General features: G+C 33.1%; 1 long non-coding RNA gene across 1 annotated transcript; it reads left to right on the forward strand.

Annotated features, from left to right (window-relative positions):
• The first annotated feature begins 1,952 nt into the window (after positions 1–1,952).
• LOC125493196 (uncharacterized) lies at positions 1,953–8,051 on the forward strand. Its single transcript, XR_007269711.2, has 2 exons — positions 1,953–4,516; positions 4,642–8,051. It is a non-coding gene; the product is annotated as an uncharacterized LOC125493196 (long non-coding RNA).
• Positions 8,052–26,311: the final 18,260 nt, after the last annotated feature.

The raw sequence follows: 26,311 nt of genomic DNA on the forward strand, positions 1-26,311 counted from the left end.
TGTATTCGACTCATCTATATATATATATATATATATAAAGATGAGTACATTTATCCTACATGTCAAGCTATTGTTCAATTTGCCAAATGTCATCACTACACTTATCCTCATTTTTTCAGTGCCACGTGTAGTATGCATATGGAACATTTGCTGAGATTTCGCTTCCACAATCAAACTGTGCGTGGGATAATTGCCTCATTTATGGAAAGCCATAACTATTGCTTTAATTTGGATGATTTGCAACATATATAGTCTATAGATTTAAAATGAATCAATTACAATCATATAAATTTGGCAAGTTTTACCTCATTGCTTTAATTACGTCACCCGGTTAAATTAAATTAATTATTTAGATTCAAAATTTCAAATTCGTGGGTAATTTTCAGACCATAATTAGCCATGACTTTTGCTGTCAAAAGATAGTAAAGAATATTCATTAGATATAGTGAGATTTGATTTGTCTATATAATATTTATACTAAGAATATTTAAACCATAACTAAATTTTCAAACTAAATCCAAAAGATCAATACAAATTAGCATGCCAACATTAAATCATTTGCTCCTAGATCGAAACAAAATCACCATTATGAAACCAAACTCAAAGGGTAAAAAAGGAACTTACAAGATTGAGAGAACTGAAGGGAGAGAAAGTGAAAAATATTACGGTTCATCAAATAAGTCAAAACAAAATAAAGGAGAGAGAGTGGATACTTTGAAGTGAGAGGGTGATGGGTGTTGCGTTAGTGACAGTGCTTATAATCAAGAAATGGGGATATTTGAGACCATACAAGAAGATGAGGAAATAGATAGGTTTGGTTTGGTAACTTTGGTTTACCATAATTTTGTATACTTTAATCAAGAAATGAAGCTATATTATTCCCTCCGTCCCAAAATATAGTTCACATTTTCATTTTAGTTGTCCCAAAATAGAGTTTCCATTTTCATATTTAGTTCCACATTTTCCCGTAATTTGTCTAGAAAAATTGTGTCCCATCACTTATTTGCTTCTTGAATTTTGTTTTTTCCTTTGTTTATTCGACCAAGATGTTACAATTAATGTTCTTTCACCAATTATTTTTCATTCTCTCTCCTAATTAAAATCATTTTTTCTCAGACAACACTTATTTAAATAAATAAAAAATCTTTATTATCACTCTGAGATTATACTTACATAAATTACTATGAAAAAAGGGAAATGAGAACTATATTTTGGAATGGAGGGAGTATTACCCTATGGTAACAGTGTATGAGCTACCAAATGAAAATTTACAAAGTTTCTTCTAAAACGCTAACAAAAAGAAAAGGAAGTCATTGTGAGGCATGTCAACAATACTTTCTAAATAAAATTCAAGGGTTTCCTCCAAGCTAAGATAGATATTAGGAAAAGAGTAATAAACTTTGTTTGTTGGATTAGACAACCATTATTGCTAATTAGTGTCCACAGCCTCCAAGATGAAATTAGGATTCTTATTGTATATGATAAACTTTGTCATGTTATATAGTTTCTGATTTAATTATTAGCTCTGTATGTTACATGTATTGTTATGTTTGCATTATTCTATTTTTTAATAATATAGATTGACCAGTCGTGCATTATAGATAATCATATCATACAAAAAATAAAAATATGTAATAAGATAGTTTAATAAGAGAGAGGGGTTGAGCGAGACTGCCACAAGCAAGGAGTGAAAGTTGTTGCGTGATTGAGTGCCAGTAGTGGCGCATCGTGTTTTTATATGAGCCTCTGAATTAAACAATGGGCAGAACACAAGCTTCTTAGCTTCATTCAACTTTTTTTGTTTAAAAAAAGTTTTATTTTTGCTAAGCAAATAATTATATTAATTAGAGTAAACAGTTACAACCTAAAATCAACTAAGAGGAAGCGAAACCAAATTATATTAATTAGAGCAAACAATTACAACCTAAAACCAACTAAGAGGAAGTGAACCTTGGTTTGCTTCCTCTTAGTTGGTTTTAGGTTGTATTGTTTGCTCTAATTAATATAATTACTTGCTTAGCTAGCAAAAAAAAAAAAAAGTCGGTTGGTCACATGCTTTTATCATGACATTAGCTACATCAATCACTGGACATACGGGTCATAAGTCGGTTTTTTAAAATTTATTTTTAATACACGATATGATTATAAAAACTTGAAATCAATAACTACTATTTAGATCATGATTTTAGGAGAAACATTCTAAAATCTTAAATTTATAAACAAAGTACTCCCCCGCATTTTAATGTGTTTTTTGTTTCATTTACGTATTTATAAATGTATATATCACGATTATAAGATTTTTAAAGTTTAAAATGTTGTAACAAAGAATTTTTATATATATTAAATAGTATAATTTTATATTTTATATTCTTTTAATCTTAAATAGATGGTATCTAACAATTACGGATTTAATATATTTCGAATAAAAACAACTACTTAATATACAAAATAATTATCGTACATTATACACGCTAAATCAATTCTACATAAAACTTCCCGTGCATTTTTGCACGGGTGGAAAGCTAGTATACGGATATACTTTGGATCCCTTGTAAAACAACAAAGATATCTAGTATATCCCGGATAAGAACAACCAAGATTAGGGTTTACAGATCTTTCTTAATATCCATCACATGTTCTACCAGTCCACCGCCTCCCTAAATTTTCGTTAACAACTATGCAAATTAGGGTTTTCTAATCTCAACCCTCAACTTTATATACAGCATCACCTAACCCCTTTCTTCCTCATCCTAAAACCCTCTTCTCTCTCTCTCTTCCTCTCATCAAAATAAAAAATAAAAAAGCTCTGAAGCAATGGCAAGATGTTCAATTGTTGGGTATAATTGTCTAGCAACGTTCCCATTCTATCATCGATACATATCGTTACTCGTCTGAGGAACTTTGCTTGACAATTTTATCCAACTATTTAACATACTGCAATCATCTATTATTCCACTAGTTTATGATTTCAAAGTTGCCGTCACATCTATTTCGAATCTGCAAAGATTGGATATTCGATTATTGCATTTGATAAGATTGGTATAATTATTCAATTATTCATCTATTCGTAACGTTTGTGTTTCTTTTCAGGTGGATTGTAATTTCAATACAATTAATCTAATAATCTTACCCTGTTGATCTGATAAGATGAGTTATTTGCAGATCATATTGATAGATCTGGAGTGGTCAATTTAACTTGTATATTGACAGAAGTTAGGCAAATGATCGTGAGCTTTATGGATTTAATTTAAAATCTTGATTCAATTGAGATTTCTATTTGATCAGTTATTTACAGAGTGGAAGTGAAGTTTCTAATCACAGTTTAATTATACTATAAGACAGCTGATTAGGTGGATGCAGATTAATTTAATTGATACTTGACAGGATTGAAGTGGATAACTGTATATGATATACCAGATCTGTCACTGTGTATATTTGACGCAATGCACACGGGTTGGATTTCTGTTTACGGGAAAATTGTATACGGCATTTCTGTACTATCGACTTTTTCTTCCTATGTGTAATGTGTATGGTACTATTTCAAATACTTATGTTAAGCCTTGTTTTGAATTGAACGAGAAAGGTTTGGTAACCAACGGTTTGAGTCCAAAAAAACTCAAAACACCCAAAATAAAACATAATGGTACCATTATAACTTGACATTTGTATCAAATTGTTATCAGGATTGGTACCAGGGTATCAATATTTTCGGAGAATGGTACCATTATAACCTAGTATTGGTAATGGGTTGGTTTGGGTTGGGTCGGACATGCTGTATATGAATCGGGTCGGGTCGGTCGGAAGTTGTTATAATGGGTCAGGTCGGGTTAGACCATGACCCTATTTTAAAGTTAGAACTTAGAATGAATATCGATTTTTGTCAAAATCTCACTATAATCTCAGCCATTCTTGGCTGTTAAGGGTCCCCATATAACTATGTTTTTCTATTTTGATAAACAAAATGTATAGCTTGCTTCTTTCATATTATAATGCCCATTAACATGTGAATTAATTGAGGTGGAGCAACTTTTCTCCCAACCATACACTTCGGGTTTCGATTCTCAAGTCACCAATCCCCAAGTTGGGATCTTTTTGCAAAATTCCCCTCCTGACTGAAACTCCTACTTATGTGTGTATATGATAAATCTTTTTGGATTGGGTTCCCTTATTTGTTAAGAGTTTGTGTCAATTGCTGCCAATCGATTTCCATCTAAAATTTTTACTTATTATAATTTGATGTTGTATGCTATGCATTGTGCAGTCGCAACGTTGCAGATTTGCAGTCCATGAAGCACAAATTGGTTGATCCTAAGAAGCATAAATGACCTTTTTTTACCCGACTCGACCCGCTAATACGTTATTAGGGTCAAGACCCTCTATGACCCGATCCTATTTTAATTGGGTCGGGTCATGACCCTATAATATAGGGTCGGGTCAAGGGCTTTTTTTGGGTACCCGACCTATTGAACAGGTCTAATGAGCAGTCATCACGTCCATTGAATTTCCCCTCCAAAAAGTACATATAATTCTTGATAGAACTCCTGTATTTGAAGAAACTCTTGTTTTTGTATAATTGTTAAATTTTTTAAATATTATATTGTCTTTCATCTCTTTGGCTAATAGAGTTGTTTCTTCGGGTAGTGGGCAGTCTGCTTTCGACCGGTTTGACCGTCACAGGCCCCCTACTTATGATGGTGTTGCTGATCCTGTAGCTTTAGAAAACTGGTTAAGGGAGATGGAGAAGCTATTCACGGCAACAAACTGCTCTGCTGCCGAAATGGTACCGATTGGGACGTACTATTTGAAGAAAGAGGCGGATAATTGGTGGAGTACGGTGAAGGATGTGTGTGGCTACAGCTGGATTTGGTTGGACTCAGTTCTCCGCCAAGCTGAAAGAGAGATTTTACCCTGATGAGTTGCGCTGGCGAAAGCAGGAAGAATTTCTATCTCTGACTCAAGGGAGTATGGACATCCAGAAGTACACCGACCGCTTTACGGAGCTGTCTAAATTTGCTGGTATTGTCATTCCCACCGAAGCTGAGAGGGTTAAGAGGTATATAAAGAAGATGAATTCGAGGGTAAGGACCTTGGTGCTGTGTTCGGGGGATACTACTTTTCAAGCTGCTTATGAGATGACCCTTAGTGTTCATGCTTCAGTGAGTTAATTGTTAAAATTATCACATTTTATCACTCCTCAAAAGAATAGGGCCTTAGTGACTTTCTTAGGCCATTTACAATATGGACCAAATATTTCCACCAAACTTTATGGCCCAAATATCTGGTGCACATTTTGATAGATGAATTCACTGACAAAAGAAATTTGTTAATGTTTTCTTTGGCATAAAACAACTGAATTAATAGTAGTGATAATAATACTTCCTCTGTCCCGAAATATAGTTTCCATTTCTATTTTGGGTGTCCTAAAATATAATTTTTATTTTCATATTTAGTTTCACATTTTTCCGTATCTTGTCTGGAAAACCGTATTATTCTCCCTTCTCTCTCCTAAAATTATCTTTTCCATACAACATTTATTTAAATAAACAAAAAATCTTTACTATCCTTCTTAGATTCTACTTGCATAGATTAATACCGTGAAAAATGGGAACTATATTTTGGGACAGAGAAAGTATAATATAATACTATTTAATTTTAATAATGATTTATTAATAATAATAAGTTATTAAATAAAATAATAATAAATTATTGTGAGATAGATGGAGTAGTCCGTAATAAACAGATAAACTAATAACTTGACGAACAAAATTAGAATATCGAAATATATATTATATTTTATCACCCAACGGCCAACGCTTAAAAAGAATGTTACAAATTTAATAGGATGTGTACATTATTTTTAACAATTTTTTGTTCAAAAAAAAAATAAATATTAACTACATACTTGCAATGCTAAAGCTAAATTAAATACTTATAACTTTTAGATTTTGCGCATTTCACCACAACATGTTCTTTAAATTAAATATTATCTCTCTTCCTCATTTTTTTTCAATAAAGAGCGTCAAGCGGCATTATAGTTTCTTCATCCCCAACCAAGGTAATAGTTTGCTCCCTCCAATTTCACGTCTTGAAAATTTCGATGTTTTTTTACTATAATTTTCCAAATAGTTCAAAAACTTTCCTTTTTTTAAAAAAACCTTTTTTCTTTGTCGTTGATCGGTTGTTTTGATATTATTAGATTTTTGATTTTTCTACAATCATGCGTCTTTACGCTTTATTTTAGTTTAGATTTTGGACTCGGAAAAATAATCCTAATCAAATAAGTATTAGGTTATTTTTTTTTCTTTCACCAAAAATATAAATAGACACACGTTATTTTCAACCTACACATTAGCACACGTCCCTTTATCGAATCAAGGTATACCACCGTCTCGTTATTTTTTCTTGGACATTATTTTCTTGTGTTGATACTCTGATCACAAATAAGTACATGCACCCAAGTGCATGTAGAGCATGATGCACCCTTTTTTAAACTACGTCGTTTTATCATTTTTAGAGTCTGTAATTTTAAAAATTATTGTTATTTGTTTCCTTAAATTTTGCAACTAAAGATTCTTTTTTCAAATTTAAATTTAAAGGGTATATGTTCTTTTACCTTTAGTGTAGATGTTCATTTACTATATGTTCTTTTCATTATAACCTTTGTTCTTTTATAAATATAAATTTACACATTCTTTAATTTTAACTCGTGTGTTCTTTTTTAAAGTAAAAAAATTATTGAAAAAAGTTCGTGTTCTTTTATATAAATGATATGTTCTTTTTGGGTGCACAATGAGCATTGTGCACCCTGGTGCATGATCCACGCTTTGCTATCTGATAGTGATGAAGTGTCGATTATTTTTTTTGATTTGCCGATGATGTTTATGTGGGTTTTATGGCTGGGTAAAAGTAATATGTATATTCGAATGATTGTTTTCATCTCGCCATACTCATGATCTCCATTCTCCTGTACCTTTTGATGCTTCTGCCTTCATCGTCATCGTCATCATCATCATCCCTTCCAGATGTAGTTTCCTCCTCCTCATCATCATCATTATTTTTTTCTTCGGTGGATTTTCATCCACTTTTTCATCAGCTTCCTCTATTTTACGGGGTCTAATTTTTTGGTTTATGATTTTTGGTTGGGTTTAAGGATTTTAAAGAGAGAGAAAGAAAGGAGGTTAGGAAGATGGCTGGTGTTTTTGTTTCATCAGTTTCCTATCAATGACAACCACACTCTTTCTCTTCCCTTCTCTTAATTCCCACAACAACCACTTCACTTTTTAACACAAACCCTCTCCCAAATTAAAGCTTCAATCTTTCTCTCTATCTTCTCAAAAAAATCCAATTTTTCCAACTTTAACACCCCATTTACTTCTTTCTCCACATCTCACTCATCTGACCATCCTTCATCTTCAATTGACTATAATACCCAAAACCCACCAAGAATTGGGTGTTTTTTTAACCAATCGAGAACTCCAAAAGCTTGAATTCGTTGAGAATTTCACTTATTCTTGTATTAGGGTAATTGAATAATCTGTTTATTCCATGGCGGGACTTTCTTTTTCGACTCGAATTCGGACTCGACCTGTTGTTCTTCTTCCATTGTTTTCCTCTGTATATCTCTCCCTGCAATCCTTCCCCCATGAATTTTTGGATACATAAAGCTTATGATGGGGAATATTTTTTTCTATAGTGGAAACTTAAGCTGTACTTTCTTGGTTTTCTGGGTGATCCTGATCAAATTTGCTCGACAATTCTCATGCTTTTATTTTGTTATGAAAATTTATAGTGAAATGATTGTCATTTCTCGTCTTTTTTTTACTATCTGGGTATTTGAGTATTAGGGTAATGATGGACTTTGAATTGGATATAACTATTGAGTGTTGAATGCTTATTCGATTTTGATTTCATGAAAATGTTAGTAACGTTTATGATTTTGTGGATTTGGAACTTGGGTGTGAAGGAGTTTATAGTGTGCAATTTGGTAGAAATTTGGTTACTGTGTATGTAGCTATATTATATCTATTTTATATATTTTTGTTTGGTGTGAAGAGTTTATAGTGTGCAACTCCCTCGTGTATTGCTTGGATTTTTTTTTTCGGATAATGATTTTAACATTGTTGTTGCATGAAACATAAGTCGGAATCTTTTGATAGATTCAAAGAGTTCCAGTAAGACAATAAAAGCACTACGATCCGATCGTGGTGGTGAGTATTTGAGCCAAGAATTTGATGATCATCTAAAGGGTTGTGGAATCCTTTCACAATTAACTACACCAGGAACACCACAGTTAAATGGTGTATCTGAAAGGAGGAATCGAACGCTAGATACGGTTCGATCAATGATGAGTCTTGCTGATCTTCCGATTTCTTTTTGGGGATACGCTCTCGAAACTGCTGTACACACACTAAATAGGAGCCCGTCAAAGACTATAGAAAAGACTCCATATGAGTTATGGAATGGAAAACCTCTAAACTTGTCTTTTCTTAAAATTTGGGGATGTGAGGTCTATGTAAAGCGGTTACTATCAGACAAACTTGCACCCAAGTCAGATAAATGTCTCTTTGTGGGATACCCAAAAGAGACAAGGGGTTATTACTTCTATAACCGTCAAGAGAACAAAGTTTTTGTTGCTCGTGATGGTATCTTTCTTGAAAAGGAATTTGTTTCTAGAAAGACAAGTGGGAGTAAAATAACGCTCGAAGAAATTTGAGATGACCAACAACTGGACATGGCTTACACCATGTCAGAGACGGCCTGACAAGACAAAAGTCATGTTCAGGAGATGACGTATTCAACGCGTGAACCTCCTACCATCCCACTTGAACTTGATTCAAGCGAAAATCTTCAAACGGTTGAAGAAAATATTTCTCTTAATGCTCAGGCCCCGCGTAGGTCTAGTAGACCAAGGATTGCAAACAAGAAGTTGGTTGATTTCCTATTAACTGAATTTTCTGGAATTATGATTTTGGAAAATTCAGAACCTACTACCTATAAACAAGCTTTGACGAACCCAACTCTGAGAAATGGCTTGATGCCATGAAATTCGAGTTAGACTCCATGTCTGAGAATAAAGTTTGGACACTGGTTGACTTGCCTGATGGGGTTAACCCTATTGGATGCAGGTGGGTGTTCAAATTGAAAACAGATAGAGATGGAAATGCCTATGTCTACAAAGCAAGACTAGTTGCAAAAGGATTCAGCAATTCATGGTTAGACTATGATGAGACCTTTTCTCCAGTAGCAATGCTTAAATCAATTCGGATACTTTTAGCGATTGCTGCATTTTACGATTACGAAATCTGGCAAATGGATGTCAAAATCATATTCTTGAATGGGTTCTTGAATGAGGATGTGTACATGACACAACCTGAAGGTTTTGAGGATCCAGAAAAACCTAAAAGGAGTTTGCAAGCTTCGGAGATCCTTTTATGGATTGAGGCAGGCATCTAGGAGCTAGAATCTTCGGTTTGATGAGGCAATCAAACAATTTGGTTTCATCAAAAGCAAAGAAGAATTTTGTGTTTACATGAAGTTTTGTGAGGGTAGCTTAGTTTTCTTGGTTCTGTATGTAGATGACATACTACTAATGGGAAATGACATACCAATGCTTGAGTCAATCAAGGATTGGTTAAAAGGTTGTTTCTCTATGAAGGACATTGGAGAAGCTGAGTACATTCTGGGATCAAAATCCATAGAAATAGGTCTTGAAGGATGATTGGGCTAAGTCAAGAAACTTATATTGATAAGGTTCTTACAAGGTTCAACATGGAAAACTCGAAGAGAGGTTTCATTCCCATGTCACATGGAATATCGCTTAGCAAGAGTCAGTGCCCTACTGAGTCTAATGAGTTAAAGTGAATGAGTAGAATTCCTTATGCTTCGGCTATAGGATCTATCATGTATGCCATGATAAGTACTCGACCAGATGTTGCATATGCCTTGAGTATGTGTAGCAGGTTCCAAGCAAATCCAGGAGAAGCACACTGGACTGCAGCTAAGAGCATCCTTAAGTACTTGAGGAAAACTAAAGGCATGTTCTTAGTCTATGGGGGACAAAGTGAGTTAGTCTATAGAGATGATTACCGCTATTAGTTAGGGTATGTCTTTCATCTAAATGGAGGAGCAGTGAGCTGGAAGAGCTCAAAGCAAAGCACTGTAGCATACTCTACTACAAAATCAGAATATTTAGCAGCTGTTGAAGCAGCTAAGGAAGCAGTTTGGATAAAGAAGTTCTTGATAGAGCTGGATATTGTACCTAGTGCTCTGGAAGGAATTGAGTTGTTCCGTGATAACAATGGTGCTATTGCACAAGTAAAAGAACCAAGGTCACATAACAAGTCCAAACATGTGATGAGGAAATTTCACCTCATTCGAGAGATAATTGACACGAAGGATGTCAGAATCTACAAAGTTCATACGAATGAGAACGTGGCTGATACGCTAACTAAACCACTACCTCAACCCCAGCATGAGCGTCACGCTAGGGCGATAGGCTTGAAGCAAATGTTAGAATGACTTTAGATTGTACTAGGTTTAGAGAAACTTGTTACAGTGTAAAGACATGATTTTGCTATTTATGTTTATGAGAATAAATTTTATCTTATTTAATTATTGGTTTGGTATTAAATAAAATGTCCAAAATATATCTTGAATTCTATGGTTTTGTCAAATATGTGATTTGATGAATGAAACACCATAAGTGAACATAATTCATAGAATATTAAAGTTCCTAATCTAAGTCATTAAACTGGACATAAATAACTTGTTAAAAGGATTAACATATAAGGTTGATTGATAACGCCATTTCATGGGCTATGGGAACATGGAGATTTTTAATCAATCATATGGATATGTATAGTTGATACATAGTCGAACTAGACCTATTTGGAAGCTTTATAACTTTGAAATTATATTAGTACATTCCTAAGACATGAGTGGAAAATTACTTAGGCTATGTTTAGTTCACCTGAAATTTTTTGATCTGAACTTATCTGATCTGATCTGAACTTATTTTTTCTGATCTGATCTGATTTACAAGATCTTATCTTTTATAAAATATATTATTACTATTATATTATTACTTTGTAATTCATTATTATGCAATACATTATAAGATCTTATTTATAGTCTTAATATTATTATCACACTAGGGGAAACAAAAGTAAGGGTTGCGCTGGAAGGGTTCCGGTAAGCCCAAAAATCGCAGCCCTTCATATACAAAGGGCTGCGTTTATTTAAAAACGCAGCCCTTTTAGTGAAGGGTTGCGGTTAGCCGAAAACCGTAGCCCTATTAGTAATAAAGGGCTGCGGTTTTCGGGCTAATCGCAGCCCTTTATGGGCTTTTTTTTAATTTCTTTGAAATTCGATCTCGCGCGTTGGGCTTAAAATAAGCGGGCTAGGGTTTATTTCTCACAATCTCATTCTCACTAAAACAAATCTCATTCTCCCTTCACTCACAATTTCCCGTTCGCCTCTCTCTCTCTTACGAGAAAAAATCCCAGAAAAATTCGCCCAGCCCCTCTCTCTCTCACTAAAACAAATCCCAGAAAAATTCGGTCGGGAAAATTCGCAACAGCCTTCCTCGGCCTCGATCTGCTTTTATCATGGTCGAACAATGGCCTAACAATTGGTCGATTCGCGTCTCGCTTGTCACCCTCGTCGAAACCTTCAGCCATCAACAACGGCAATCATCAAGAATTTGAAGAGAACCTCCCTCTTTCTTCCGACCTCCCTCCTTCTCTGGTACTTTATGTTTCTCTCTCCTCGCTCTCACATTTCTGGAAACTTCCTCGAATTATGTGCTCTAACAAATTTCCCTAGTATATATTTCTTATTTTTGCGTCAATCTTATGTTCTTAACACGTGGGTTTTTTTCTATTATTTAATAACAACAAAATAACTTAAAATAATGATAACAATGACATTTATAATGATAACAACAAGATTAATAATAATTATCAATATTAATAATTAATAAGTACACCAACAACAATAATAATCTTTTTGAACAAATGTACTAGTAAATAATAAGGGGGCGTTTGGTTGTCATGGCGTAAAGGGAATGGAATCAAGAAAGGGGTAGAGAGGGAAAGTCAAGCAAAACCCTTAGATGTTAAGTGTTGTTTGGTTGGTATAAATTCTTTTTCTTCCTCCTACCTCTCTTTCACCATAGCGCCCCTAGTTCCTCCTCCCTTGTAGTGCTGTCGCCACCCTCTCCCCACCTAGTAGCGTCACGAGCCGTCGCACCTCCCCATCCTCTTCTCGCCGCCCGCCACCCTCTCCCGGTCTCCCCTGCGTCGCGTCCTCTCGCTCCCCCTCCCCTGCGTCGCGTCCGCCCGCCACCCTCGTACTCTTCTCCGCTCTCCTCCCTTGTTGTCGCGCCAACCGCCGCCGCATCATCCGCCAGCATGTCTCCGACAACTCCAACGCCATCATCGTACCTCCTATCATCTTTGTCACAGAGCTTCAAACTGTGGTTGGGTTAGGGTTTCGGTGGTTGGGTTAGGGTTGCCGGCGGGTGGGTGGTCAAGGAAGTGTTTGGATGGTGGCGGTTGGGTGGTGGCCGGTTAGTGGTGGTAATGATTGGGTTAGGTTGTGATGGTTTGGTGGTGGTGGTTGGATGGTCAAGGAGGTGGTCTATGGTGAGTCAAAGAAAGGGAATGTGAAACCTTGGGGGTGTGGGTAATCAAATTAGAGGGATTTGGGGGTAAGAAGGGGAAAGGGGGGGGGGGGGGGGGGAAATAAACCCCCAAAATAAACAACATAAAAGGGAATCAAGAGGTTCTATTCCCTTTCCCTTTCCAGTTTTTAAATATAAGCATGATCTAATCTGAATTGATGTGATCTGATCTGAACTTATCTTTTTTGATATGATCCGATTAGATCTGAAATAAGCAAAAATAAGGTGAACTGAACATAGCCTTAGCCTAATGATTGGTATAAGTTTGATATTGTCAAACGTCATGCCGTAAAAGGGGACTATAAAGGCAACATTCAGGTTTTGCTAAAAGTTGAGTGGGAGTATTGGTTGCCACAAGATTGAAAAGGTCCTCCTATATGAGATTGGATGGGTGTCTTGGCCCCTTGAAGAGTAAAAATTGAAAAATGCATGGCCGTGCTCAAATGGATCATTCGATGATCATTTGTTTGTCAATTCGAACTCGGATTTGAAGAATTTATTTGAAAACTAGTATGGACGATATAGAAATATGATCATACTATCGAATTAAGACACTAAGAGACTTGAGGAATTAAAACATTGCACACTCGTCTCAGACAAGTGGGAGATTGAAGGATTTATGTCCTCAACTTAAATGCAATTACTAATTATATTATGGATCGTTTTATGCAGATAATAAATTCATTCTATTGGGTCATCTATACGTCTTGCTAGAGAATGCTATAGAACTTCGGGTTAGGAAATTATAAACTGGAAACCTAATATAATGGATCCTATTAGGTCACACATAAAACCTTGGATCAACAAAAGAAACCTAGAGCCCATAAGGGGCCCTAGGGTGGCCGACCAAGAGGAGGAGAGAGGGGATTATATTCTAACCTAAATATGCTTATATATTTAGTTAAGGAATAAAAGAATAGACACAAGATATCTCTTATTATTCTTCTCTCTCGTATTCTTTCCTAAAGTCACAAAAATCCATTAAAGTAGAAGAAGAATTTCTTCTTTCCAACTAGTATTAGTGGAGAGTTGATCTGGGTTGGTGGACCAAGTAGAGAAATCACAATTGGGGTTCTTTATCCGGATTATACGAGCTTCTCTCTCACCCTACACTCCATATGAGGAAAAACGACGAAGAGGTGTTCAAGAAATAGGAAAGGCGATTGACCAATAGAACCAGAGAAGCGAACAGGAGAAGAAGAAGAACAACGAGTTCGTTTCGAAGAAGACGAAGATGGCGACGGAATTTCCTCGAAAATCGACGATCTCTTTCCACACACTATTGCAGACATGTTGTGGCAAAACCCTAAACCTAATTATAATCAAACCGATTGATTTGAGATTTCCGATTCTAATTCGAATTCTAGTTGATTAGCTGATGTGGCAGTCGTTTATTAAACTATCTATAAGCTTCTATTTACATTAGCATGTTCACTTGCCATAGATAAAAATATGAAATCTTGCTGATTTGGTAAGAATATTAATGAAAGATTGTAGTTCTTTATTTCAAGTAACTGATTCAATATAAATTCAATGGCCTAGAAAAAATTTGCATTTTATGATTCATCATCAATGGTTAAAATTTGGAGGTATGTGCTGTTAATTGAATCAATCATAGGATGATAATGTTAATTAGCACTCCAAATCCAAAAATAAAAAATGGGTAGCATAATTTTCGGGAATGAAACTACGCATTGTAGCATAATTTAGTGGCTTAATATTTTTTTTCTTCATTTTTGAAGAAAAGATGGAATATCGAAATGGGTGTGTTCTATATTGTGTTTTTGTTTGTGCAGTGGGGGGATGGAGAAATCAAACTATATGAGAAAGATATTGATAGTGTCGGATTTGGTTCGTATGAATGTATACAATAATATTATAGATGACATAAGATTCACTGGTGGGAAGTTTAATTCTAACCTTAAAACTTACTCCAGTTTTTTCTCATCTTCACCAGCTATAGTATTCATAGGAAACAACAATTGAAGTGCATAACTCATTATTAGGCCTACTTTGTAAAGAAAAAGAGTTAAACTTTGTGGGAAAGATTTTAGTGGAAATTGAGAAGCCATTTTTGAGAGAAGAAGGGGGAGAAGAGGTAGAGAGCTTAGTTAGGAGACGAAGAAAGTTGGAGATCAAGATAGAGAAAGTTACGGGTGTAGTAATTTTCACAAGAAAATTTGTAAAAATTTGTGGCTTTGAGATTCTATGAAAATGTTTATAAGAAAAATTGTAATATTTGATATCACAGTTTTAATAATCAGCTTTGTGAAAAAAAAAACTTGAGAGGATGGGATTTATAATAACTTATTGTGTACCAAAAATCATATGATATAGCCATCTTTCATATGATATAGTCAATTTCGTTTGATATAATTACCTTTTAGATAATAATTTTACGTATAAACTATAATATAGTCAATATAGTCAGTTTTCGAATGATATAGTAGGGTTTTTTTTTTTTTTTCAAATGCTAGTCAATTTTTGTGTGATAAAGTCAGTTTGGATGCATACTGTATCATTCGAAAACTGATTGTATCTATATAAGTATATGAGAAGAAAAATGCAAACTATGAAATAATTTCCAACATTTAACTTGGTGAAATTTCAAAAGATTTAGCTTTATGCTACAATGCGTAGCTTCATATATTTCTCTACCTCAATAGTTTTTGTGACATAAATATATAGATATGATTTATATAGAAAATATCAAACATAAAATGACCTAAATGTATAGAAGTAAGATGAAGTATAGTGCTTTCGTACTTACACGTTATAAGGACAATTAAACTAACAACACAAAAGTTCCACTATTATACTTATATACATATAAGGGTGAAAGTTGTGTGAGCATACTATAAAATAATGTAAGCAAAGCATACGGTATTATAGCCACAAATACAATTTCACAAATTAAAGCAAAAGAAAAGAATACCAGAAAGAAAACGCCACTATATCAACTTATAGCCTATTACAATTATTATCACCCTCATTCTAGGTATTTGATAAAGGTCTAGATCATCTATGCGATGTAACAAATTGGTAAATCAACTGGTAATTTTGTAAAAAAAAAATTCATTAATATATAGTTGTAGAAGTGGTTCATTTGTAATGAAAATAATGTCACTAAAAAAACTAAGGTAGTGCAATAAATTAAAGTGATTCTAAAGGCCTGTTCTCTCCAGCTTATTTTTAGTTCAGTTCAGTTAAGTTCAGCTCCAATCAGTTCAGTTCTGTTCCAATCTGATCAGTTCAGTTCAGTTTGGTTCTTTTATAACCATTTTGTTAAATATTATTATTATGTTGGTATAATTTATTTTACTAATTACTCTTATTATTATTATTATTATTATTATTATTATTATTATTATTATTATTATTTATTTTTATTTGTTGTTGTTGTTGTTGTTGTTGTTTCTATATATTATTTTATATATTATAGCTTTACTCATTATTATTACTATTATTATTAGGAGGAACATGGTTTAGGTCAAAGCACAAATAAACCCACGTTTTTTTAGCCCATAAACCAATCAAATCGCCTCAAAATGGTTTATCATGTAATTTTCGCAGTCTAACCCAATCTTTATTTTTATTACTAAATATTATTATATTATTAAATCTAATTTATTAAAATAGTAATATTAATTTACTTCTTAGATATTATTATTATTATATAAATATCATCAAGTATAAATATATAAATACAAATAATATAAAATAATAATTATTAATTATCATTATTATCATTAATTATTATTATTATTAATTTATGATTATTAATATTATTTATTTATAACTATCATTTAAAAATATCAAAAATACTATTATTATTATTATTCATTATTATTACTTATCATTATAATTATTATTTAATATTCATATTATTATTGTTTAAATATTATTTATATATTTATTACATTTAATTTAATTCAATTCAATTCAATTCAATTCAGTTCAGTTCAGTTTAGTTCAATTCAGTTCAGCTGTTTTATGCCGAAGAGAACATACCCTAATCCTCAATAATATTGAATCTTGTATCCAATTATCGTAGTTTGAGTTTGAAGATTAGTTGATGATTCCATATGACAAAAACGATAATGTCATAAAAGCAACCTTATTTGAGGTTATATCTACTGTAAGGGATGTATTGCAAAGAAGTTCACTCTGGAGGGATCATGTTCAAACATATACAAAGGTGAGGTTGAACATCAAGCTCTTGAGTTGCCTAATCTTTTAATTAACATCGTTGCATTCTCTGTGGTAGTAGGACAAGTTCACTTGGCAGGACTGTTTAGCAAATTATATGTTAATATTGGGTACAATGAGTGTTGTGTTGTAGTAGCATCTGGAGTCGTGGGATTATTTTGATGATTTTAAGAATGATATTGGTACGAGTTAAGTATCAAAATGTTTTAAGTGTAAATTAAACAGATCTTGACTAGCATGTGGAGACGGGCATAGACAGGGGAATCAATCGGTTTGATCAGGTTGGGTTGTTGCGAGCATTCAAAATTGTGGTATAACATAGTCAATGCTTCATCACCATGACACCAACCCCAATTCTCTCTCCTCGATTCTTCATCACACTCAATTTGTTTTAGTTGATCCGAGTTGGCTTGTTGCTTTTCATTTTTTGTTTGTTTTTTTTATGTGTGATTGTAATTAAGGAATCAGTTATATTGGTGATGAAAAGTTTACTGGGTTTGATTTTTCGTGGACTTAGTTGCTTCTTAAATGGGATGTTTTGATTTGTTTTGTTGTTGTGGTGATTTGTGAATTTTGTTGTAGAAACTATTAACAGCAATGTAAATGGTTTTGGTTGTTGAATGTAAAATATAAGCAGGTTTTTGGTTGGATAGGGTTGGGTTTGTGGTTATGGGTGGGTGGTTTTAGTGTGGGGCTGGGTGGATTTTGAAGGGTGGTGGTGGACAGTTCGTGTGGGTCTGGGTAGTCACTTAACTGGGGGTGCTAACAATTTTTTTTTTTGATTTTTTTCTGTTTTTAATTGTGATTTTTTTTTTAACTTTTGCAGGTTTGTTTGAGTTTGATACGATGACTTTGGAAAGGTTGAAGATTAAAGATTTGTATATTGAAGAAGATTACTTTCTAATGTATTATATAGATTTTTTGTTATTATTTATTTAAGTAAGGTTGTAAATTATTCACAAATTTTGATTTATCATTTCTATTTAAATTGTAATTACTTTTATTACATATAATAATAATTATAATTTTTCCTCTAAATTTGCATTATTATTATATTTGATAGTGACAAGTCTGACCCAACACAATAACCAAGAAAAAGTGGTTACTGACAAGTCTCAACATTGCACCATACAAATACAAGCCTGGAACATTACATTTGAAAAAAGAACACAGAGAATTATCGCCTGGGGTCTGACTCTAAAATTGGACGCAAATTAGCATCCGACTCTATAGTCGGAAGCTAATTAGCGTCCGACTCTAAAGTCGGATGCTAAATTTGAAATTTCAGACGCTAAAGTTGCGGACGCTAATCGAAGAATTAGCGACTAAGGGTTTTGCAACGGCCTTTTAGCGTCCGTTGGCGGACACTAACAGCTTTAGCGTCTGATCCCGCATTTTTAGCGTCCGATTTTGGCGGACGGAAAAGGGTGACATTCTTGTTGTGAGAGAAATTGATTATCACCACCAAAGTTTTGCCCTTCCACTGCATTATCCCTTATGCTCTCGCTTATTAGCCTCCTTCTCTGCAGACTAACATCAAACAACCGCCTTGTCGGATTTCTCGCATACCGAACATTTGTCGCTGTCATCTCATCCCATCGCCGCCCAACCTTTGCTCTGCCCTACAGCCGCCCAACCTTTGATGCAGGCCCAACCCTCTGTAATAGCCGGCAACATCATCTTGGCCTTGGTGACACCGCAAAAAAAGAGATGCATTATTAGTAGCATAATATATGAGTATATAGGATTAGTTATCGAATTCAATTGTGGATAAATCCATAAATCATGGATATTTTTAGGGGATGTGATTTGGGATGCAAAAATCAACTCTAATTATTGAATGCTGCAATGATTGAATGAAATGGTAAAAAAAAAAATTACCAAATTTAGGGGATTTTAATTAATTGATCTTATTGAATGGAAAAGTTTAAAAAGCAAAGTATGACACACTTTTGAATTGAAGGGAAGAATGACACATCAGCATGCTCAACCATCATACGACACATGGCATTCAAATTTTTGGAGGAATTGATTAAAGATGACAAATGGCGTTGATGGCCTAAATTGATGACAACTAAGCTTATTTTTCTAGGTATATAATATATATATATATATATATATATATATATATATATATATATATATCATAAAATAAACTAATATATAAAGCGTAATCCAAAAGCCAGTTCTCAACATTTGACATTCTCATTAGACTGGTGGTGTCAAATTGGGCCACTAGGTGTGTTTGGGTTAACCCAACCTGAGTCGGAATGATTTGGGTCGGAATAATTCAGGTGAAAGTGTGCCATTGATCGAAATAGGGTGGGTCTAGATGGACTTGGGTCGGGTACAACTGGGTGAGGGAGCTCTCGAAACTGGGTTGGGTCTAACTGGGTCGGCTGGTGGCTGGATTGGGTGAATTTGGGTCGGAATGGAATAGGGTGAAATCGGCCCAACTTGGCTCTCGACTGGACTTGGGAATTAGAGTAACAAACTGCAATTAGAATTAGACATTTAATTAGAATTAGAACTTTTCTACAAAACCTATCATGTCAGAATATAATATTCAAAGTTACAACATTATAAGTTTAGTTCTTGTATGTTGGAGAATATATGTTCAAATAGGGTATCTGAAAATTTCAAAAATCTAATTTTCTCCATCATAAAAAGGGAAATTTGTTCAGGCCTCAATCTTAATCTATGTATAATATTGACGTATCATAACTAACAAAGCGTTTTTTGTGCAACACAGCACACGAAAACAAAAGTGTGTGGTTGTGGCCACACGCGTCATTAAACAACTAAGAGGACCATTAATGATGAGTGAAAAAATATCATCCCACTCTCTTTTTAGCTTTCTCTCTCTAAAAAATAACATCCCACAATCTTTTCCCACTTATCTTTTTAACAATGAACCAAAAACAGATCATCACAACTACTTTCCTCTCTCTCTTACTTTTTGACCCTACCCAACTACTTTTTCTCTCTCATCACCTAACCACCATCATACAATATTTTTATTATTTACTTTTTAATAATATGAAATATTCATTACTAATTGATATTTTATTATTAATTAATTACATTAATAATTTTAAAATTATAATTATCATTTTAATAATTAATTTATCAACATAGTTAGCTTTTATTAATATGTAGCATACATAATTAGCATTTTTATTAAGTAATTGAATACGAAATTAGCTACCACTATATTACGCATACATAATTAACAATCTACAAATTAATTTATGAGACACGTTTAGCATTTTTAATATATTTTTAAGAACGAAATACATAAAATACATAAAATGCTACATCGGTGTGATAATTATAAGCTTACTTAAGAACAAAGCACATAAAACTTAATTAAGAACGAAATACATAAAACTTAATTAAGAACAAAATACATAAAATGCTCTTAATTAGCAACGACCAAACTTCTGCCATATATTGGTAACCAAATCACGTTTCAAGGATTAATGCACATGCTGATCTTCAATTGCATCTCTATTCGTCATCTAACGGTTGATATCTACGATCCGATAATGATAATATTCAAATTCGTCGCCATTGTTACTTGTGTTTATAGTGAATTCAGTAGTATTTGTGTAGTGTGCATATGTATCTCGTTCACCTTCCACAATCATGTTGTGCATGATAAATGCAAGACAACATGATGTCATTGATAATTTCCTCATCCCATGCGAGGGATGGTCTACGAACTATAGCAAATCGATATTGCAGCACCCCAAATGCTCTCCCAACATCTTTTCGAGCTCCTTCTTGGAGTTGAGCAAATAACTTGTCCCTGCGAGTTTGAGGACATGTAACCGATTGAATGAATGTTGTCCAATTCGGATATATACCATCAGTGATATAATAACCCTTATCATATTGGTTAGCATTCACCGTAAACTGCACATGTGGTGCTCGACCTTCTAAAACATCCTTAGACACAGGAGATCGGTGAAGAACACTTAGGTCACTACACGAACCTGGTATCCCGAAGAAAGAATGTCATATCCATAAGTCACAATCAGCAACATCATCTCTTCCTTGATATTGTCCTTTCCCTGCCAACGAACAATTTATCCATTCCCAATGCATATAATCTATGTTGCCGATCATGCCCGAAAATTCACGTTCATCACCGAATCTGAGTAGTGTAGCCAAATCTTATAAAGTAGGCTGTCTCAAATACTCGGCACCAAATTGGTAACCCCCTTTGTGAATTTCATTAATGCTATTCGAACTGTGCTTTCACTAATTCGCACATACTCGTCAAGTGAATCCGCCGCCACCCCGTACGCAAGCATCCGAATAGCAGCTGTACACTTTTGTAGGGGCAATAAACCTAACTGGCCCGTACAATCTCTTTTTTGAGTGAACCATACATCACTTGCAATGACACTTTCCATAATCCAAAGAAAGACATGTCACTGCATTCGAAATCTTTGATGAAATAAACGAGCTGGATATGGTTGATCAGCAAAGTAATCATTGAACAATCGTCTATAGCCTTCCTCCCCGTCTCGATTAGGCTGTTGATGATCCTCATTATAAGAGTTGGAGCAAGTGGTTGAACAATAATATAGGTCAAGAAATCATCTATTTCTTGATCAATTCTTGCGCGAGATGATATTTTTTCATCAGAATTAGAGGAACTCGAAGGGGAAAAGTTTAAGTTAAAGGAGTTCATTATTGTGTTTAGGTTTGGTGTGATAAAATGGTGAATAAGGATGCTTGAGTTATATAGCAGAAAATAATGTAAAGGGAAGTACAATAATGTAAAAAGCAGTACAATATATCTCTATTATATAAGGGAAGAGGGGAGCAATGGTGTCCTCTTTTGAAACGCCTATTTTGCCCCCCTTCCCTTTCTAAATTACAAAAGGAATGTCAAAATCATAATCGGCACTCAAAAAAAACTATCAAAATTAATTTACAACACTCACTCACAAATCACTTAAAAGAAGAAACTTTACAAATCACTCATACAATTGAGAAAATCACGTTATAAAAATCACGCAAATCACTCAAATAATCAGGAAACTTTATTAAAACTTAAAATTAGCATATAAACTAAAACTAATAACCTATAACGTCAATACATACAAAAACATTTACAAAAATTTACTTACAAATCACTATTCTCAAGAACCATTTACAATTAATGGTGGGTCATCATAAAAAAAATTAGAGGTGTATTTGTAGTGAAATTGAAATTTAGAAGTTAGAAAAGGAAACAAATTATTTATTTTTATTATAGTGTTCCCTATATATAATGAAACTTTTACATATATTTGGACCTATCTTTTTCTATTATAGCGATTATTATCAAGGTAAAAAGGTTTATGTAAACTATCATTTAAGAATTAAAATACAACATATCTTTATTATATAAGGGAAGGGGGGAGCTATGATGTCCCCGAATGAAGAGACTATGTTACCCCCTTCCCATTCTAAATTACAAATTCACTTACAAATCAAAGGGGGCTTCAAACAAAAATACAAAAAAATATAATTATAACAATCACTCACAAGTCAACTAAAAAAATTGCATAATTTACGTTATGCAAATCACTAAAATGAGAAAAATTTACAAAAATTTAAAAATTCACTCACAAACTACAACCTACGAAAAAATTGACTTGAAATCAAAGTGTCCACTTTCTTTACAATTTATGAAGTACTGTACTTAATTCAAAAATCAACTAAAAAATTATAATATTAGAATCATAAATAAATTCAATAAAATTTCTATTTTGTTCATAGAATTTAACTTTGAAAAGTAAAAAAAAAAAAAAAAAAAAAAAAGATTGGTGAGAGACTTAAGTGACAGAAACTAAACCAATCAAATTTTGCAACTAAAAACAATTATACTTCGTATGTCTAATGTTCAAATTTTGACTCTTATGCCAAACAAAATCAAGTTTCTGTTTTAAAAAAATTCAAGCACGCATCGCGTGCAAAAAAAATCTAGTAATATATAAAAGCAGAACAATAATGTAAAAAGCAGTACATGAAAGTTAAAAGCATAAAAATAATGTCAAAAGTAGTACAATAATGTCAAAAGCAGAACAATAATGTAAAAAGCAATACAATAATACATAAAAGCAGAAAATAATGTAAAGGGAAGTAATAATGTTAAAAACAGTAAAATCATGTAAAAAGCAAAACAATAATGTCAAAAGCAGTACAATAATGTAAAAAGTAGTACAATTATGTAAAACAATGTATTCAGATGTCAATTCATATAATAAGTAAAGCTTAAAATTTGCACAAGTACATTTTTAAACTTTTTTTTATTAATTGAACTTAAACATACAAATATTAACTTTTACATAAACTTCTACATAAACATAGACTAAAATTTAAACTCAAACATAAACTAAATTGGAATGTAAACTTAAACTAAACTCAGCATAAACTAAACTCAAACAAGAACTAAATTCAAACTTAAACGTAAACATAAACTTAAACTTAAACATGAAATACACTTGAACCTAAATTAACTTTAACATAAACATAACTTAAAAAATTGCATTATTCGACAACCATGTTGTTATCTTAATCATACCCTCCTCAAATGTTGTTCGATTTTCCTTTGCATATAATGCTTGCAGCAAATGATACTCTTGCACTTTCATCATCCTGGTTTGCAGCGCTATTTCTTGTTCCTTTGCAGCAACCTTCCTTGTTTGAACCTCCAACCTTTTGTCTTCTCTTTCAACATCTGCACTTCTACCCTCTGAATGGATCCAAAGTCTTTCATTAAATGAATTAAAACACTCAATGTCTGACCAGACACCCTTTTGAGCTTAGACTTCACTTTCTTAACACCATAGCGGTGCGGGTCCACTTCAAATAACCTCCTTCACCACTGGTAGGTGTCTCGGGCATTGAGTCGCTTCCATCAACTCTCGGCCTTTTATCGCTGATTCCGCTTCCAGGTAAATCCACATTTTCTTGTGGATTTTTGAGCCACGTGGAGTTTCCATTGACTTTATAACTATTGACCTCCATTTACGAAACTTCGTCAACATTTTCCAAGCATGTTCGAGGATGAACCTACAATGTTTCCTATTATGCAATAAATGAGCTTCTCTCATAACATCTTTATCGTTTTGACCACTCTTCTTTCTTGCAAGAGCTTTTAAAATGTAGCCCACCTAAAAACCCGTGGAGCAAGTCTACTCCAACGACCTTTCACCATATCCGCATAATAGTAATAATTGTAGTTAATAGAGGCACAATAATACAACATCTCTTCTCTATATTTAACATACCAACATAATAGTAATAATATTTAACAAAATAGTTATAAAAGAATAGAGCTGAACGAAATTGAACTGAACTGAGCTGAACTGAACTGAAAATAAGCTGGGGAGAACAGACCCTTAATCATAACTCATAACAGAAAATATAATTTACATAAAAAAAATAAATTGGGAAACCTTAAATAAAGTCAAATTTTAAATTGCTATATGTTAAAAGAAGATGTTGAGAAGATTTCCCATATCAAATTCAAAGAAGAGAAGTAAACAAAGTTGCTACGAAAGTTAGATGTAGTTAGGGAGGTTGTCTTAGTCATTGCCCACTAAGGCGAGCGATCCTCCATGTTTATGTGGTTTGCTTTTGTTTTGCTCCTATGTTGCCCAAAAAGAAAAAGGAAATAGAAATATAGCAAGTTCATGTTATTTCCATCACACGTCTTATTGTTCGTAACTCATATTAGAAACTTATTGTTAATTGTTATTAGAATGCGGTTGTCTTCACTCTTCACCGCAATATTAGTAAACAATAAAAAGATATGCTTCATAATTTATTTATAAACACTATTTAAGTAGTGTAAACAATCACACTTTATATACATGATTTATGGTAAAAGTGGTATGTGCATGATGCAATTATAGTATTTTCGCTTCATTTTTTCGAGATAACTACAGTTAAAAGACAAGCTCCTCAATAACAGAATAGGGGTTCCTTTACTGTGATCTGTGCATGATGTAATTGGAGCATTTTTGCTCCATACTCCCTCTGTTTTTTATCGTTCTCACTCAGAATTTTGACACTATTCATACTTAGAGAGATTCTTCTCAATTATTTTCAATTTAAAGAAAAAATATAGTCATCTGGAGTCTTGTTTGATTCGTCTCAATTAGTACATTATTAATATTCAATCGTTATAATTTTTACTAATATATAATAAAAGATATTTAAGTTCAAAAATATATATTGGAGGATGTGCACAGAAAAGTGAGAACGACAAAAACAACAGAGGGAGTATATAATAATACCATCTTGCTCCCCGTATCATATATATGCCATATATATATCAAATTTGTTGAGCAAAAGTAAAAACAAACAGCTAAACCTATCGCACTTGGTGCATAGGTTAGAAAAGTCCCTACATTATACTAACTTCGATTTTTATTAGTTTACCTAATTCTTTGGGCACAATGTTTTTAGGATATCTTATGTACATGAGTCATATAATGCAATAGAAGTATTAGTTTTATTGCATATTGTATTAAAATTAATATTTGCATGCCAAGAGAAGTAGAGTAAGAATAAGGTAAAGATGATAATATAAAATTAGTTGAATCCATTCAGAAACAGACTAAAGTGGGTAAACTAATAAATGAGTACCCAAGAAGAAAAGTGGGTAAACTAACAAACATTAGAGAGAGTATATGCAAATCAAATATTGTGTGATTATAACATTAGTTTTCTAATATGTAATGTAATTTTTTTTATGCGTGACAGATAATTGATTTGGGATTCTTAAAAATGTGCATTCTTTAATTAAAAATCAAAATCAATTTTTATATATCCTTATACTTTTTGCTGGATTTTTGGCCTTATATATATAGATACCATAAATTACGGGTATTAATAAGCCGCATTTTACCCAGACTTTTAGCCTTATTTGATGGGAGACAAAAAAGGCTTTTACATAAAGTTTTATTTAGTGAGATAATGGAAAACATATAGCATTGAGATAATTCTTTAATTTTCATCAAACTTTATACATGAGATTATATGCTCACCCTATCAATAATGGCATAGAAGTAATATTTTAGATTTGTTATTTTAATCATCTAAGTAGGGTGAATTTATAAGGCACGATATAATTAAATTTGTTGTCTATTTTGATTATTGTCATGAGTGTTGTCTAAAACTGAAGGCTCATTACAAGTTCATTAAAGTTAATAAATATGAAAAGTTGAAACCTAACTAATGTTATTGTAATCCATACTTCAATTTCAAACTAAAAGAAAAGGAGTTTATTTGATTAATGTTATCCAAACTGTTAATAGATTAAAAAAAGTTTTACATCCCTTTGATTAAATGAACAAAAATTTATATTTCAAAGTGGATAATGTAAAATGCTGATTTTGTGAAATACTTTAT

Source organism: Beta vulgaris, chromosome 9 (assembly GCF_026745355.1).
Source record: "Beta vulgaris subsp. vulgaris cultivar EL10 chromosome 9, EL10.2, whole genome shotgun sequence".
Lineage (NCBI taxonomy): Eukaryota > Viridiplantae > Streptophyta > Magnoliopsida > Caryophyllales > Amaranthaceae > Beta > Beta vulgaris.